The following is a 17,534-nucleotide window of genomic DNA, read 5'->3' on the forward strand; positions in this document are numbered from 1 at the left end:
TTTCCTCGGTGTGTATGCCCAGCAGTGGGATTGCTGGGTCATAAGGCAGTTCTGTTTCCAGTTTGCACAAATGTTTTTATTCCTCATTTCATTTCAGATTCTCTTGGAGTGGACTCTCTGTCATGTGGTATATTTAAGTTTAATGTTGTAAGAAAATGTCAAACTGGTTTCCAAAGTGGCTGCACCATTTACATTTCCACTGCAATGTTTAAAATTTCATTTTCTCCACATCCTCACCAACACTTGTTATTATCTGGTTATAATTATTATCATAATTATCCTAATGGGTACATAGTGTTAATCATCTTGATTTGCATTTCCCTAAATACTAATGATGTTGTCCATCATGTTTTGATGATCTATGCATCTACTCCTCCAACAATACTACTCTGTCTTGATTACTGTAGCTATGTTATGATAATAAGCCTTAATACCCAGAAGCATGATTCCTCCACTTTATGATTCTTTATCAAGACTGCTAGTGCCGTAGTGTCTCTGCTTTTTCGTATTTGTTTTAAAATAAACTTGTCCATATCTAGAAAAACCTTGCTCAGATTTTGTAGGAATTAGCATGAAAATTGAGTTCAATTTAACAAGTGTCATCTTTCCTATGTTGACTGTTCCAATCCTTGAACACAGTACGTATCTCCATTTATGTAGGTTTTCTTTGAGCTGTTTCACCAGCATTGTGTAGGTTTTGTTGTACAAGTCCTTGACTTGTTTGTTAGATATACACTTAGGTGTTTTATTTTTCTTGGTTGTTGTATTTTGATTATGGTTTCCATGTGTTGGGTGGATTTATGCCATGATTCATGGGTGTGGCATTCTGATGGGGAGGAGGAACTATGAGGAGGACGTGGGGAGGAAGATGTGCTCTCAGGTCCTGGCTTCATCTCTTCCCCTCTGTGATGGATAAGGCATTGACACTTGTGACGAATGATACCCACCTCACAGAAGTCAGGACAACCCAAAGTCTATTTAAAGTGCAACCAATTATTGACTATGACTTATGTTAAAATTAGGTTTAAGTCCCAGGATATAGATTATATAGATTATCTTTCAGTTTCTGGAGGAATGCCCAGCACACACCAAGCAGTAAGAATGTGTACAGAGAACGGACTGAATAAATAAACTGCATGGTAATTTCTACCATACCAGTCCTTACCAGACTGGTATAATTTCCACTTTTAATAGCTATCCTCTTTATTAATAAAAAGCTTTTATATGCCACTTTGTAAATGAAGGGCAAGGATCATAAAACCTGGCTTAGGAAGAAAAAGCAAACAAAATGAACTATATCATGACATGCATAGAAAAACAAATAAAAGCTTGGAGGTAGGCAGCAATGGAATGATGGACAGAAGAGGACTGAGCAACAGAATGGAGATGAGAGGCCTGCAGAGGTTTAGCAGCCAGTGAGAAATTCAGGTTTAGGGGCAGGGAAAGAACCTCAGAATGAAAACATATCTAGCATTCAAGTTTAATTTTTTAAAATCTCCTTTTTTCCTGTTTAAAATCTCCTGTTTATTGCTGAGTTACTGTCTACCATTGTCACTGAAAGCATTCGTGAGAATTTGGAATCTACATATGCTCCTTGTGGATGAGCAGTAAAGAGGGGTCAAGAACAGGCGAGGGGTGAGAAGAGCCACATCCCCTGGGAGATGAAAAGAAATGTGCAATCTAAAATAAGGAGAGTTGGAGCTGCATAGAGTCAGATACCAGGAACTGATAAAAATCTTGGAGAAAGCAGGGATTTATGGCAGTTTAATGTGGACCTTTATTGAACCCGTCTTTGCATGAAATGTTCCCTTGGTATCTCTAATTTTCTTGAAGAGATCTCTAGTCTTTCCCATTCTGTTGTTTTCCTCTATTTCTTTGCATTGATCGCTGAAGAAGGCTTTCTTATCTCTTCTTGCTCTTCTTTGGAACTCTGCATTCAGATGCTTGTATCTTTCCTTTTCTCCTTTGCTTTCACTTCTCTTCTTTTCACAGCTATTTGTAAGGCCTCCCAGACAGCCATTTTGCTTTTTTGCTTTTCTTTTCCATGGGGATGGTCTTGATCCCTGTCTCCTGTACAAGGTCACAAACCTCATTCCATAGTTCATCAGGCACTCTATCTATCAGATCTAGGCCCTTAAATCTATTTCTCACGTCCACTGTATAATCATAAGGGATTTGATTTAGGTCATATCTGAATGGTCTAGCGGTTTTCCCTATTTTCTTCAATTTGAGTCTGAACTTGGTAATAAGGATCTGAGCCACAGTCAGCTCCTGGTCTTGTTTTTGTTGACTGTATAGAGCTTCTCCATCTTGGCTGCAAAGCTATTTCAAATCCTGAAAGATGATGCTGTGAAAGTGCTGCACTCAATATGCCAGCAAATTTGGAAAACTCAGCAGTGGCCACAGGACTGGAAAAGGTCAGTTTTCATTCCAATCCCAAAGAAAGGCAATGGCAAAGAATGCTCAAACTATCGCACAATTGCACCCATCTCACATGCTAGTAAAGTAATGCTCAAAATTCTCCAAGCCAGGCTTCAGCAATACATGAACCGTGAACTTCCTGATGTTCAAGCTGGTTTTAGAAAAGGCAGAGGAACCAGAGGTCAAATTGCCAACATCCTCTGGATCATGGAAAAAGCAAGAGAATTCCAGAAAAACATCTATTTCTGTTTTATTGACTATGCCAAAGCCTTTGACTGTATGGATCACAATAAACTATGGAAAATTCTGAAAGAGATGGGACTACTAGACCACCTGACCTGCCTCTTGAGAAATCTGTATGTAGGTCAGAAAGCAACAGTTAGAACTGGACATGGAACAATAGACTGGTTCCAAATAGGAAAAGGAGTACATCAAGGCTATATATTGTCACCCTGCTTATTTAACTTCTATGCAGAGTACATCATGAGAAACGCTGGACTGGAAGAAACACAAGCTGGAATCAAGATTGCCGGGAGAAATATCAATAACCTCAGATATGCAGATGACACCACCCTTATGGCAGAAAGTGAAGAGGAAGTCAAAAGCCTCTTGATGAAAGTGAAAGAGGAGAGTGAAAACGTTGGCTGAAAGCTCAACATTCAGAAAATGAAGATTATGGCATCTGGTCCCATCACTTCATGGGAAATAGATGGGGAAACAGTGTCAGACTTTATTTTTTTGGGCTCCAAAATCACTGCAGATGGTGACTGCAGCCATGAAATTAAAAGACACTTACCTCTTGGAAGAAAATTTATGACCAACCTAGACAGCATATTCAAAAGCAGAGACATTACTTTGTCGACTAAGGTCCGTCTAGTCAAGGCTATGGTTTTTCCAGTGGTCATGTATGGATGTGAGAGTTGGACCGTGAAGAAAGCTGAGTGCTGAAGAATCGATGCTTTTGAACTGTGGTGTTGGAGAAAACTCTTGAGAGACCCTTGGACTGCAAGGAGATTCAACCAGTCCATTCTGAAGGAGATCAACCCTGGGATTTCTTTGGAAGGAATGATGCTAAAGCTGAAACTCCAGTACTTTGGCCACCTCATGTGAAGAGTTGACTTATTGGAAAAGACTTTGATGCTGGGAAGGATTGGGGGCAGGAGGAGAAGGGGACGACTGAGGATGAGATGGCTGGATGGCATCACTGACTCTATGGACGTGAATCTGAGTGAACTCTGGGAGTATGTGATAGACAGGGAGGCCTGGCGTGCTGGAATTCATAGGGTTGCAAAGAGTCGGACACGGCTGAGCGACTTAACTGAACTGAATGTGGACCTAGTAGGACAGACAGCATGATATTAATTGGCACCTGTGTTTTCAAAGACACATGGGAGAAGTGTAGGTGGATGTGCACCTCTCAACACTTCCTACCACAGTTGAAAAGTCAGGAAGCCCCAGAGCATGCGCCTGAGTTGGGTGGTTGTGGCCAGTTTTCTCATCTGTGATATGGGACAATATATATACTGACTGTATAAGAGTGTGCTGAGACATAGGTTCATACATTGTTTCTTAAAACCTCTTGACTGTGGCCTATATTAGAATTATGTTTAAGTCCCAGGGTCCTATATTACTGAGCATCTTCCAGCTCCTGGAGGAATGCCTGGCACACAGCAAGCAGTAAGAATGTGTGCAGAGAACGAACTGAGTAAATAAATGTGGGTAATCTCTGCCATATATCAAATCCTCAAGACCTTCTTTGAAAGACTCAATTCTATCATTTTAACCTGGCAATACGCTCAGTACTATAAACATGCTTTTCAAATTCCCAAATCTGTTACATAAACTAGCCAAAACCTTCTGAAAATGCAATTATGAGGGGTAGGGGAGGAAAGAATGCTCAGGGTCATCTTAAAGTACCTGCAGAATGTTGTCTTTATCTTGATCCCTTTCTACATTAACCCTTCCTAGCTGCTCTGCACATGAGTTCCGTGAGAAGACATGGTGAAAATATCTAAGAGGCTAGAAATCACCTCCATGCAAGGGAAATGCTTGAGTGCACTTAGCATTGCCATCTTTGCAGACACATATCTTGTTGTCCGAGGTCCCAGAGAGACAATCACTGGAAAACGGGTTGAGCAAAGTGTCCTGTGAGCCAGGAGATAAGTGAAGTTGCCTAATACAAGCCAGGCCTTTGACATTTGTTATTTAGATTTAGAAGTTCTTTTAATGGTCAAAATATTTGCTTTTCCTTCAGATGCCTTCTAAGAGAGTTTATCTTAATGCTGAGGCTAGCTGGGGTTTCAAGTAGAGCAAAGACTAGGGTCACACAGAGCGGCCTTTTCTCAAACAGCTTTTGTGAAGGAGCAGCTGTGGTATCATTGCAAGAGGCCTGACCAGAGAGGAGGAACTGGGGGTGAGGGCTGAACGTGGCCGTTAGCGAGCCTCTTAGTATCTCTGGGTCTCGCTTTCAGCAGGACAGCCTGGGCTCTCTGATTTCCATATCTGAACGTCGAGACTGGTGGGAGAAGGGATAACTAGTGAGAGAGCTGTAATTGGTGACTGCCTGCAGGGTGCATGCCAAGGTGTGGGTAAGTTCTCATCACAAACTTTTCTAATTTAATTCTAGAGCAACCTTGTGAAGTAGATCACAACAGAGCACTGGTTTTACAGGTGAGAGTTCAAAGGTCCATCAGAGGCAGATGGCTCCAAATCAGTCAGGTTCAGATGGGCCCAGTGATTTGGAAGCCTATGCTCAATGAGAAAAATCATGGACAAATAAATCATTGCAACCTCTCAGAGTCGGTTTTTAATTAAAGTGAAATGCCCTAAATACATGAATTTCAATATGCATCGAAGTGGTTAAGGGTTATGCCACTGACAAATTAACTGTTTTTTTTTTTAATGTTTGAAAATTTACTTGTGTTGGGTCTTTTAACTTTCCTACAATATGGGGGCAATTATTACTTAGCCCATGTAATAGAATGTATCAGTTTCCATTAAAATGCATTCATTTAGAATGGTTTTAAAAACAAATAGTAAAGAATTATTCTCCTAAATAGAGAATTGGCTCACCCCAAAGTCCTAGCATTCTCTTCTCTAGAAAGCTAGTCAAGGAAACTGTCTGAGTGGATCCATCTTATCTGCCTCTTTCCTTCAGGCAAGAGAAAGCACACCACAACAATAATGTACTCTTTAGAGCCTGAGTTTTTCTCATAGTTTCACAAAAGCTACCCAAGTTGCCCTCCTGGACTGTGAAGCATGGAATCAAGAAGTTCAGGACCTGGCACAATGTGGGGTCAAGGTTCTATGGTCCTGTCCAGGCTGGAGGCCACTTCTCCAAGCCATACTCTTGCCAACATGCACACTGGCATCAAATGGCTTCAGCCTCTGTGAGGCTGAAGCTGACTCTCTTGTCTGCTGCAAGCCCTCAGCAGCTGGTTCTCTGACAGGTGAAGGGAAATAACTCTCTCAGGGCATGAGGGCACCTTTGGTCTATGGCAGCCACAGATTTGAATATAAAGTTTAAAATTTTAATTTGCCAGTTTAAGAGTAGAGAAAATTATGAATATTTGCCCATTCCTTATACTAAATTTTAAAGCTTATGACCTCTCAGATAAAAAACTTCATGACTTTGACATCCAACTACAAATCCTTGTATGTTATACATCAAAGAACTTTCACATAGCTGAATGCCAAGAATGGCTGATATGCCAAGTTGGAAAATGTTTCCCATGGGGCTAAAAAGTGAAGAGAATTGTTCAGTCAATAAGTCATATCTGACTTTTTGTGACCTTATGAACTGTAGCACACCAGGCTTCCCTGTCCATTATTAACTCCTGGAGTTTGTTTAAACTCATATCCATTGAGTTGGTGGTGCCATCTAACCATCTCATCCTCTGTCATCCCCTTCTCCTCTTGCCCTCAATCTGTCCCTGCATCAGGGTCTTTTCCAATGAGTCAGATCTTTGCATCAGTTGGCCAAAGTATTGGAGTTTCAGCTTCAGCATCAGCATCAGTCCTTCCAATAAATATTCAGGACTGTTTTCCTTTAGGATGGACTGGTTGGATCTCCTTGCAGTCCAAGGGACTTTCAAAAATCTTCTCCAACACTGCAGTTCAAAAGCATCAGTTCTTTGGCACTCGGTTTTCTTTATGGTCCAGCTTTCACATCCCGACATGACTACTGGAACCATAGCTTTGACTGTCTGGACCTTTGTTGGTGAAGTGATGTCTCTGCTCTTTAATACACTGTCTAAGTTTGTCATAGCTCTCTTTCCAAAGAGCAAGCACCTTTTCATTTCATGGCTGCAGACACCATCTGCAGTGATTTTGGAGCCCAAGAAAATAAAATCTGTCACTGTTTCTACTTTTTCCCCATTTATTTACCATGAAGTGATGGGACCGGATGCCATGATCTTAGTTTTTTGAATATTAAGTTTTAAGCCAGCTTTATTGAGTATAAAATTATAAGGCTAGAATTTGATTATAGAATTATAAAACAATTTGAATATCATTATCTTAATTGAATTTTAAGTAAAACAGATTCAAATTTAGAAAAGTTACTAAATTTTTACGAGTCTTTAAACAAAGACAAGTGTACATTTAATGTACTTTCTGAGAGCTGGCCTCATAAAGAAACTAAAAATATACTATAGAAAATGTCCTGCTGATAAGAGAGAGTCGAATCTATTTTATCTTTTGAGAGAACCCAGATTAGTTTACCACTTTAGAAAATTAACCAGTATACAGACCAAGAGCTATCTGGTTTAGAGTGCAAAGCCAGTGGTCCCAGGTAATTGCTGTGTTGCTGGTTTCAGGAGCCTCTTTTGGCTTTTCTGAACCATGCTCCTAGGGGCCCAGCTGTCTCCTCATAGCCATAAGAAGAAGATATTTTAAGACTTTATGAAGAAAAAAAGAAAAAAGAAAGTAGTGATGGAACTCAACTGAAGCCTCCTGTTTTGAATATATCTTGAATGTTTGTACAGTACAATCGGCTTGGCTCAGTTCCTGGCCCTCCTCCTTCAGAACTGTGGGAGCACTTTGCCTGCCTGGGTAGTTGATCAGCTTCTGTTGAGGCTCAGAGATGAGCCTGACAGTTATGACTATCTTGTGCCATCCTCTGCTGAGATACCTACTTTCCTACGTTGGGGCTCCTGTTTATCTTTGGGAAAAGTCCATGGCAGCTACAGTGACTCTAAATTCAACTTTGAACTGATTATCTATAACATTATGGGGGTGGCTCATCCTCTTGGCCATGCTTTATGTAATGCCTGAATGTGAAAGTCACTCAGTCATGCTCAACTCTTTGCGACCCCATCGTCTGTAACCTGCCAGGCTCCTCTGTCCATGGAATTCTCCAGGTCAGAATACTGGAGTGGGTTGCCATTCCTTTCTCCAGGGGAATCTTCCCAACCCAGGGATCAAACCCAGGTCTCCCACATTGTAGGTGGATTCTTTAGAGGCTGAGCCATCATGGAAGCCTTATTTATTCTAAGGATAAATGCCATACATTTATTCTAAGAGGGGAAGCTTTCCACTGGTGGGGAGATTCCTGCTTGGCTCTGTTCTCAGAGACACAGTTGGGCCCCTGTTTCTCCTCTTGGAAATGTCCTGATGCATTGCAGTGACCAGTCTCACCTTCTGCCTTGTTAGCTGAGAGAGTCTCAGCCTGAAAGGCTGTGAGCTCAGCAACCATTATGATTAATGGTTTCCCCCCTTCTGATGTTCCCTTATTGCTGTGGAAACATATAGAAAATACCTACATGTGTTATAAACCCAACAATGCTATGTTCTAATTATTTTATGCAATCTAATGTCTTATGAAGTATGTATGTTTTCTGGTGTACTCCATCTCTTTCTGAGGGTTTGGATTACCATCTTGCCAGTATCACTTCCTTTCCACCTGAAGGACATCCTTTAATATTTATTCCTTGTAAGGCAGTGTCTTGATCAATTCTGGATGCTACAGCAAAGAACCATAGGTTGACTGGCCTATAAACATGAGGCATTTCTTCCTCACAGTCCTGGAGCTGGAAGTCTGAGGTCAAGGTGCCGTCATGGTCAGGTGCTGGGGAGAGCACCTCTTCTGGGTTGAAGACCGCCTAGTTCTTTTATCTTTATATTGTAGAAGGAGGGCAAGAGATTTCTTTGGGGCCCCTTCTCTAAGGTCATTGATTTCATTTGTGAGGGCTTGTGAGCCCTTGTGAGGGCTCCTACCTAATCATTTCTAAACAATCCAGCCTCCTAATACCATCACCTTGGGGGTTAGAATTTCAACAGATAAATTATGGGATCACACACATAACAATTCAGCTAGCATGGAGCTCTCTCAGGCTTTGGCTTCTACTCTGAAGCCTCCTTTCTTTCCTCCCCACCCTTTCATTCTCGGTTAGTCTCATGAGAGCACTTGCTGGCCACCCTGCCTTTCAAGCGGCCTTCAATCAGCTAGAGCAGAGATACACTGTGCAAGCTCTGCTCTCCATTTTCACCACCATTCAGTCCATTTATAAATCTAGACTTTCTTGTCACTGTTTTCCCTTGTGGTTTCTACTTGGGTCCTCTGCCCAGGGGTTCTCATCAGTACCCCCTCATTGTCCTGAAGAGGGAATTTGATTGGTGTGTTTGCAAGATGTACAGGCCTGGACCACAGCAGTCCCATCCAGACTGGTGTGAACTTTCCATCATCACACCCACAAACTTGAGTGTGAAACCCCCATCCCTTCAAACCTTGTGCCTCCCAAGGGGTTTGGCCTTTTGGGGACAGGGCTTTCTCCTCTTCAGGCTCATAGAGCTGCCTGCTACTGCCTTTATCTTCTCTGATTCTTATCTGCCCCAAATCTGCTTTTAGTTCTTATCTTTGGATTTTTATTACATAATCACAGATTCAGATAAATACAGTTTTATTTCTTCCAGTCTGCTATATATATTTAATGTCATATTGTAGTGACAATAACTTTCTAACAATGTTGACTCATCATGCTGTTATTGGACCCTGTTCTCTTTTAATCTCTTTCTTTCTCCTATCACTGCTACCACTGAAAGTCATCTAATGACTCCAAGTTAAGAGCAGTGCTTTGAAATAAGTACTTTACTTTGTGTTATGCCATCTTATTAATATTTTTGAACTTTGAAATATATTTATTAGCTAATGCTTAAAGATCTCAAATATCGTCTTGTGAGATGAGTTCTGCAGTTTTCCTTTACTGGTCTATTTTACTTATACTTTCATGTTGCAGTTAGGCATGCTTGGTAAAACAAATATGGTGCTTTTTTCATCTTTTTATATATTCTGGAAGGATTTTAATGTTTCTTGAAAATATGATACGTTTAATGAATTAAACTCTTTGTGACTATAATCACTTTGAAAGTCAGAGATTTCTTCCAAGAGTCTCATTTTAGCTTTGCTTGTTATTTCTTCTAATTTATTGAGGACCACCTACTTTGCAGATTATAGAACTAATAAGAATAGTGAGGAAGCCCATGGTGTGATTTCTATGCCTGTGGGGCACCTGAGTCTATTACTAGCCCTACAAGGCAGGTATCTGCTAATGTTGCAGAAGGGAAAACTGAGGCTCAGAGAGTTTTGCTGACTTAGCTCCATCCCCACAGGACAGTAGAGAAAGAACTCTGCCTTGAACCTGAATCTTTGCAAATCATGTTCTCTTATTTCTCCTGCAGCAAGTCAAGTCTGGTGACTACTGTTTATATTAATTATTATTTCTTCCAAGTTGTTAAAGGAAATGGCTCAAAGAACAGTACATTCCTGACCATCGCGAAGTTTCCTCTGAGCCCTCGCTCAGCTGTGCAGAATGTTTCCCGGCCGTTGCCACAAGCCAATGCAGCTTGCAGGAGTGGCAGCCAGGCTGGTTCCCGTGTGAACGGGCTGGTTCTGGTTTAGGTCGGCCAGTCTAAGTCCTCCCAAGCATTTGTTGTGTCTGAGGCGTCAAAACCAGGTGGCCCATTTCCCAGCTATGTTGTTGGCAATTCCCAACATTCCTCTCCGAAGTCAAAAGTTCTGTCTGTAGCTTTTTCTGGATTTCTTCTCATTGGCATTTTTCACATTATTCTAGTTTTTGTTTGCCATAGAAAACCACTGTGGTCAAGTAGCCAAGAGCCCTTCCTACTGGGGTTGACTTAGACTCAACCAGGTAAAGCAATGTCTTCTCATTGCCCATTGCTGTCAACCACAGATTGGGTTGCCTGGAAAGGCAAAAAGAACTTATCACATTTTGATGGGGTGCCATGTGTGTCCATGTCAACCATCAGAGGCCCTGGAGGGGAGATCCTTACAAGGGGGTCTTCTTCTCCCCTGTTTCTCATGCTATCCAGTTCCACACATCAGAGACCTCTGTGTATTGAAACCAGAAATTTTCTTAGGGAAACTAGAATCTCTCTCAGTTTCCTCTACGATCTGTCCATATACCATGAGAATAAATTCTAACACATATCTCCTTACTTAAAATAGATATCTTTGGCATTTCTTTGTTCAGCTTCATTGACATATATGTCATCTACCAATTGTTGCACATATTTACTATATACTTTTTGATGTGTTTGTTTGGACATTGCCTGCGCCCTGGGTACTATCACCATGAAGTGAGAAACACATCCATCACCTCCATGAGATTTCTTGTGTCCCCTTGCTTTTATTTTTACTGTTAAGAACACTTAGCATGAGATCTACCCTCTTCACCAGTTTTTAAGTGTGCAAAACTAAATGGCCAAGTACAGGCACTGTGGTGTATAGCAGGTCTCTAGAATCTATTCATCTCCTATAAAGGTAACTTTATACTCACTGAACACCTCCGCATGCTCCCCTCCCCCCAGCCGCTGACAACCACCAATCTGCTCTCTACTTCTACGGGTGTGACAATTTTAGATTCCTCATGTAAGTGGAATCAAGCAGCATTTGTCTTTATTTCACTTGGTGCTATGTCCTTCAGACTCATCCATGATGTCGCAAATGACAGGTTTCCCCTCTTGTTGAAGGCTGAATGATATTCCAGTGTGTGTATCTATGTACATCTATATCGTGCCTATCTCCCACTTTATCCTTTTGTCTGTTGTGGACATTTGGCTTGTTTTTACATCTTAGCTAGTGTGAATAGCGCCACAGTGAACATAGAAGTGCAGATTTCTTTTCAAGATCCTGCTTTCAATTCTTTGGATAAATACCCAGGAGCAGAAAGGGCAGAGGACTTGAAACCACGTGATCTGGGATCTAGTTTCTGATCAGCTACACTTGGCACATGACCGTGGGAGGGCCCTATGAAGTCCTTGAGCATTGGCTTAATCACAAGGGCACTGTGTCTGCCACTCAGCAGGCTTTCACCAGATCCCAGGTGATGGATGAAACAGCCTGTTTCACGCAGCGCTTAGTAGAACCACAAGAAACAAAACCTGCAGTAGCCTTTGGGAGGAGCCTCTGGGGTGCCAAGGCTCACCTGAAGAAGTAGGAAGAGCAGGACCGGATGCTGGGGGTGGAACGTGGGCTGCTCCTCAAGCTCTTATCCTGTTCCTCCTTCATATCAGTGTGAACACCAGAGCATGACTGGCATGTTCCTTAAAAATTTTTTTTAAAATTTTTATATAAATATATTTTTAATTGAAGGATACAATATTGCATTGGTTTCTGCCATATATCAACATGAATCAACCATAGGTATATGTATGTCCCCTCCCTCTGGAACCTCCCTCCCACCTCTCACCCCATCCCACACCTCTAGGTTATCACAGAGGACAGGATTTGAACTCCCTGCAGCATACAGGAAATTCCCACTGGCTACCTATTTTACATATAGTAATGTATATTTTTCAATGCTTCTCTCTCATTTCGTCCCACCCTCTTCTTCCCCCTCGGTGCCCACAAGTCTGTTCTCTATGTCTGTCTCTCCATTGCTGCCCTGAAAATAGCTTCATTAGTACTATCTTTCTAGATTCCATATATATGCATTAATACATGGCATTTGCTTTTCTCTTTCTGACTTACTTCATTCTATATAATAGGTTCTAGCTTCTGCCTCACTCATGAGAGCTCCCTTTCGGGTGGCTCCATGTAGCAACCCTGCACAGAGGCGCTGAGTATGCTTCCTCTTTCCGTGGTCCTTATCTTCAGATTGTTGGAGGGTTGGCTACATTACACAGCATGGTTTCATGAAAAATTTTCAGCTCAGTCACACTTGGGGTTTGAGTCAACATCTTCAGGAGGTGAAAAATGACCACATTTACTCACCAAACAAAACAACTCAAGTGCAACTTCTACTGATGTTTTATAAAGCATAGTATTTTTGTTTCTTTCTTAGGAAGTTCCTGTAATTCTTAAAACATTTTGGAAACTTTATGGTTCACTTCTTGTTATTTTGTTGTGTCCTGGATACAGTTTATGTGTTGAGTGTAAACTCAATTGTACACTTTGGTTTATTGCTGTGTGAACAAAGACTCTATTGCTGATATGAGAGCTGGTTGGCAATCCATTTAGACAGAATTACATGGACTGGGTGCTATGAGGTGCCTGTGCCCAGGGGTTCTCTCCTCCCATCTGGCTCATGACACGGGCTTTCACTAATTTCGGTTATGTCTACAAAAAAAGGATGATGTCTAACTGAGTTTTCTTATTTCCCAGACAACCTAGGGAAAAAAAAAACATGTAAGTATGTTTTTAAAGAGTCTAAAAGTGCAGCTTTTTCTCATATTAGTTTTTTTCTAGGTTAATTTATTCTATATTGAAAGTTAATGAAAGTCAAGATATTTTGCTTCTAGGTGAACATCCAGATATTTTAAGAATATTTCATTTGGTTATCTGCTTGGTATTTATTGATCCTACTGCAGTGATCTCCTCTGGACAAAATTGTGTGCAGTGAGGAGCACAAAATGGGAAACAGCCTCTGGTCTGCCCTTGTTCGGCAGCTAGTGATAACGAAATCACCCCACTTCTTAGCCTGTTTTGAAATGTAAGCAACAGAAGAGTTACTTCTGTTACTTGCAACCTAGATAGCATATTAAAAAGCAGAGACTTTACTCTGCCAACAAAGGTCCATCTAGTCAAACTATGGTTTTAGTCATGTATAAATGTGAGAGTTGGACTGTAAAGAAAGCTGAGGCAAAGAACTGATGCTTTTGAATTGTGGTGTTGGAGAAGACTCTTGTGAGTCCCTTGGACTGCAAGGAGATCCAACGAGTCCATCCTAAAGGAAATCAGTCCTGAATATTCATTGGAAGGACTGATGCTGAGGCTGAAACTCTAATACTCTGGCCACCTAATGTGAAGAACTGAATCATTTGAAAAGACCCTGATGCTGGGAAAGATTGAGGGCAGGAGGAGAAGGAGATGACAGAGGATGAGATGGTTAAATAACATCACTGACCCGATGGACATGAGTTTGAACAAGCTCCAGGAGTTGGTGATGGACAGGGAAGCTCAGCATGTTGCAGTTCATGGGGTTGCAGAGTTGGACACAACTGAGTGACTGAACTGAGCTGAACTGAAGAGTTGTTTGTGGCTGAGTGTTTTGGGACCTCTGTATTTCTCGGAAGTACCGGGATAGTAGACTTGGGGTGGGGGTGTGCAGCAGCTCCTCTTTCGGGAGCTGAGACCCTGCTAGAATAGTGGTTACCAACGTAGTTGTTGGAGCCTGTTGGATGACAGGGCTGAATCCTGGGTCAACCCCTTACTAGATGTGGGTTGTATGCCTGCTAACCTCTCTTTCTCTCAGGTTACCTATCTGTGCAGAACCCTGTGCAGTTTCCATGAGGTGGGAGACAACTTTATACCACAAGTACTCCATGTATTAGATATCCCAGCTCTGGGCCCCTTCTTGCTGCCTGAGACACAGACAGGGGTGTTCTCCACACTTGGGGCTCAGCTCCTGTCAGGTAACAAATGCTGTGTATGGCAGAGTGAGTGTCCAGAAGACTTCTCCTGGGATCTAGCATTGCTTTTTGGAATTCTCTCTGAAATTTTTCTAAATTTTTCAGAAAACCCTCAAATTTGCTAAGGCATCATTTTCAAATTAACAGACTTATTAAGCATCTATTGTGATGCTTGACCCAAAGTCCTATGATCAATGCTAAACCCCAAGAACACCTGGACAAATCACTGACACATTTCTAACCCTCTCTTACCTCCCAGTGCATTAAAAAATTTAGCATGAATAAACACATTGCTTTCATGTAGGAATGTTCTAGAAAGGGAGAGTGAGCTGGAGAGAAAACATAGAAGAGATAGAGGAGGAAAAGGATGACAGATGAGGAAAAGCCAGATATTCTATCTTTACTTGTGAGACACATGTACGTAGTGAGCTACCTAATAGGATGCACGTGTTGGATTTCAAAGACACCTAGGACTCAAATTCCTAGACAAGAATATCTCAATGGTGAGAGTCACCTGTTGCTTCTGGAAATACTAAAGTTCACACATCATCCAGGTGGATGGATGAACATCATCAGGCTAGGATTTGGGTGTAAAAGGGAAATAAATTTCATAAGAAAGGTCTATTATTGTACAGAAAAAAGGAGACGATGTAGACAATGGCCAGTTTCAAGAAGGAAGAGAGATAAGAAGTCATGATGTTTGGACTCTGGGTCTGGAAATGATGTCAGAGTGGGGAATCTTGATCAACCTTCCCTCCAAGGACGAGTGAAAAGCTGCACAAAATATTTAGCAAGAATTCTCTGGCTATTGAGTGGAGAATGGATGCAGGGAGCTAATCATATATTTACTTTATCAGGCCAACCAAGAAATCATAATCATCTAAACCATAAAGTTAGCAATGAAAATAATCATTTCCTTGGAATAGTTGGTAGGATTTGATGGTATGGAACAGAATTACTCCTAGTTTTTAATGTTGATCAAATAGTTGGATGGTGGGTACCTTTATGGGGAGGAGAAGATTTGAGGAAGGTCAAGTTTGGACAAGTGTATGCTGAGATGTCTATGACATCTCCAAGGTGGATAACAGACAGTCGGATATCATGTTTGTTTGCCAGGGTTGTCATAACCAATACTGCAGCCTGAAGGCTTTAAACAATATCAATTCATTTTTTCACAGTTCTGGAGGCTGGAAGTCTGAGATCAAGGTGTCAGCAGGTTTGGTTTCTTCCAAGACTTTGGCTTGCAGACAGCAGCCTCTTGCTGTGTCCTTGCATGGTTTTTCTTCTGCATGCACCCATCCCTGGCACCCTCTGTGTACCAATCTTCTCTTCCTAATAAGGACACCAGTCAGATTGGATTAGGCCCATTCAAACTGCCTCATTTTAACTTAATCTCCTCTAAAAAGCCCTATATTCAAGATTTAACTTACTAGGGATAAGGACTTCAACATATGAATTTTAGGGATAGTGCATAATTTAGTCAGTAATAGACACTGAGGCAGGAAATGAAGTTTTGGTTGGAGATATAAATCTGGGAGTTTTTGCCTAGTGATGGAATTTAAAGTCATGAGAAAGAGTACAATGGGAAAGAGGGAGAGGGAGAGAGAAAGAGGGGAAGAAGAAAAGGAGGAGGGAGAGGAGACTGAGAAGGAAGAAAAGGAGTAAAAGCTCCAAGAGCTCATTTATTTCTTGGAGCATAATTGTGATCTTTATGAACATTATTTATGATCTTTATCACTGACAGCTAAAAAGGAAGGAGGACCTCAACTCAGAGTCAGCAGAAGAGCAACCAGGGCTATGCACTGAAGACCAGTGGATGCTGTGCCATAAAAATTCAAGAGAATGTTATGCTCAGAGAAACTGACATTGGACAACTATGCTAAATTCTGCCAAGAGGTTTAGTGAATTTGTCTGAAAGGTCACCGGGAAAGAGACCCTCTCATCTAGAAAGGCAGAAGAGACTAGAAGAGAACACGTTCTGGGATGCTTCTAGACATTCTGATCTAGAGAGGCAAAAGAGACTAGAAAGAACCAAACTGTTGATAGGGAATGCATTTTTACTGATTCTTGGAGGGGCTATTTTCTGAGTAGGAAGGGAACCTAAAGCACTCACCAAACTGAGAAGGAAATTCGAGATGGAAAAAACTTCACAAAGTGCAATTATGAAGTGTATCGTGGGTAACTCCTGTGCAGGCAGGTTTGGTGGGTGATGACCCAGAGGCACTCACAGCTGCACGCTGCCCCTGAAGAGGGTGCAGGGGGGTTTGGGGGGCTGCAGCCGAGGATAGACTCTGACCACTGGGGCAGCACTGACTGGAACCACAGTTTTCTCTCCCGTGACGTCTTATGGCGATTATTTCTTGTGGACCATTGATCATCTGTGTGAGCAAGAGGCATATTCCAACCTCTCTGGCTCAGGTGCCTTCACTGTGAGGGGCTAAAACTCAGTCATGTAGGGGCAGGGAGCAATAGAAGCCTTTGATGGATCTGACAAAATTGGGTCATGAAGGAGGGGGAGTTCCTTGTTCAAGTGCTCAGTGGCAGGCCAAGTTCAGGGCCTGCGGGAGGAGAGAAGCCTCACTGAAAACTGGTCAAGTTGGTGGGCATTTGTCCAGATTGGTCAGCGGGAGTTTGGGCTCTCTGGTCTGGTCCTAGGGGAACAGGAGACGTTGTGAGCCTGATCCAAGTCGTATTAGGCCTTCACAGCACGCCACTTCCCAGGATACAAATGCGGGGGCATTTTGGGACCTTTTACTTCCCAGGAGCACAGACTCAGGTGAAGTTCCACACTGTCACTTTCTCCGTGCATCAACCATCTATCGTATCTCAGATTATTGTTATTGATATTGACTGTTCCATTGGTTTTTTTCTTGTCTACTGCAGAGTTCTAAGGAGAAAGAATGTAGCTCTCCACTTCAGGCAAATGTATGTTTGCATTTCAAACCTGTCTGTTAGCCACCTCTGGTCCAGGGGAAAATGCTTCACCCTGCCTGTGTGTCCTGGCTTGGAAAGTCTGCTCGTCCCACAGTATAAATCACCATCCCTTAAGATATAGGACAGCAGGGGAAATGCTCTTAGGGTTACCTGACAAGCATCTAGCCAGGAAGCCTCCTTTCCACCACCGAGTTTCCCAGTGACCCTGCCCGGAAACCCCTCCGCCCTTCAGGCAGCAACATTGGGAACCAGCAGGAACATGGAAACATCAGATGGATTATGCAGACCAAAATAACATGGAAAGACTTTGA

General features: G+C 42.0%; 1 long non-coding RNA gene across 1 annotated transcript in view; it reads left to right on the plus strand.

Annotated features, from left to right (window-relative positions):
* Positions 1–4,765: 4,765 nt before the first annotated feature.
* The window catches only part of LOC132659698 (uncharacterized), a 103,273-nt gene continuing 90,504 nt past the window's right edge, over positions 4,766–17,534 (plus strand). The window contains exon 1 of the long non-coding RNA XR_009600425.1: positions 4,766–5,009. This is a non-coding gene — a long non-coding RNA (uncharacterized LOC132659698). The remainder of the gene's footprint in view (positions 5,010–17,534) is intronic.

This window comes from Ovis aries, chromosome 4 (assembly GCF_016772045.2).
Source record: "Ovis aries strain OAR_USU_Benz2616 breed Rambouillet chromosome 4, ARS-UI_Ramb_v3.0, whole genome shotgun sequence".
Taxonomy (NCBI): Eukaryota; Metazoa; Chordata; class Mammalia; order Artiodactyla; family Bovidae; genus Ovis; species Ovis aries.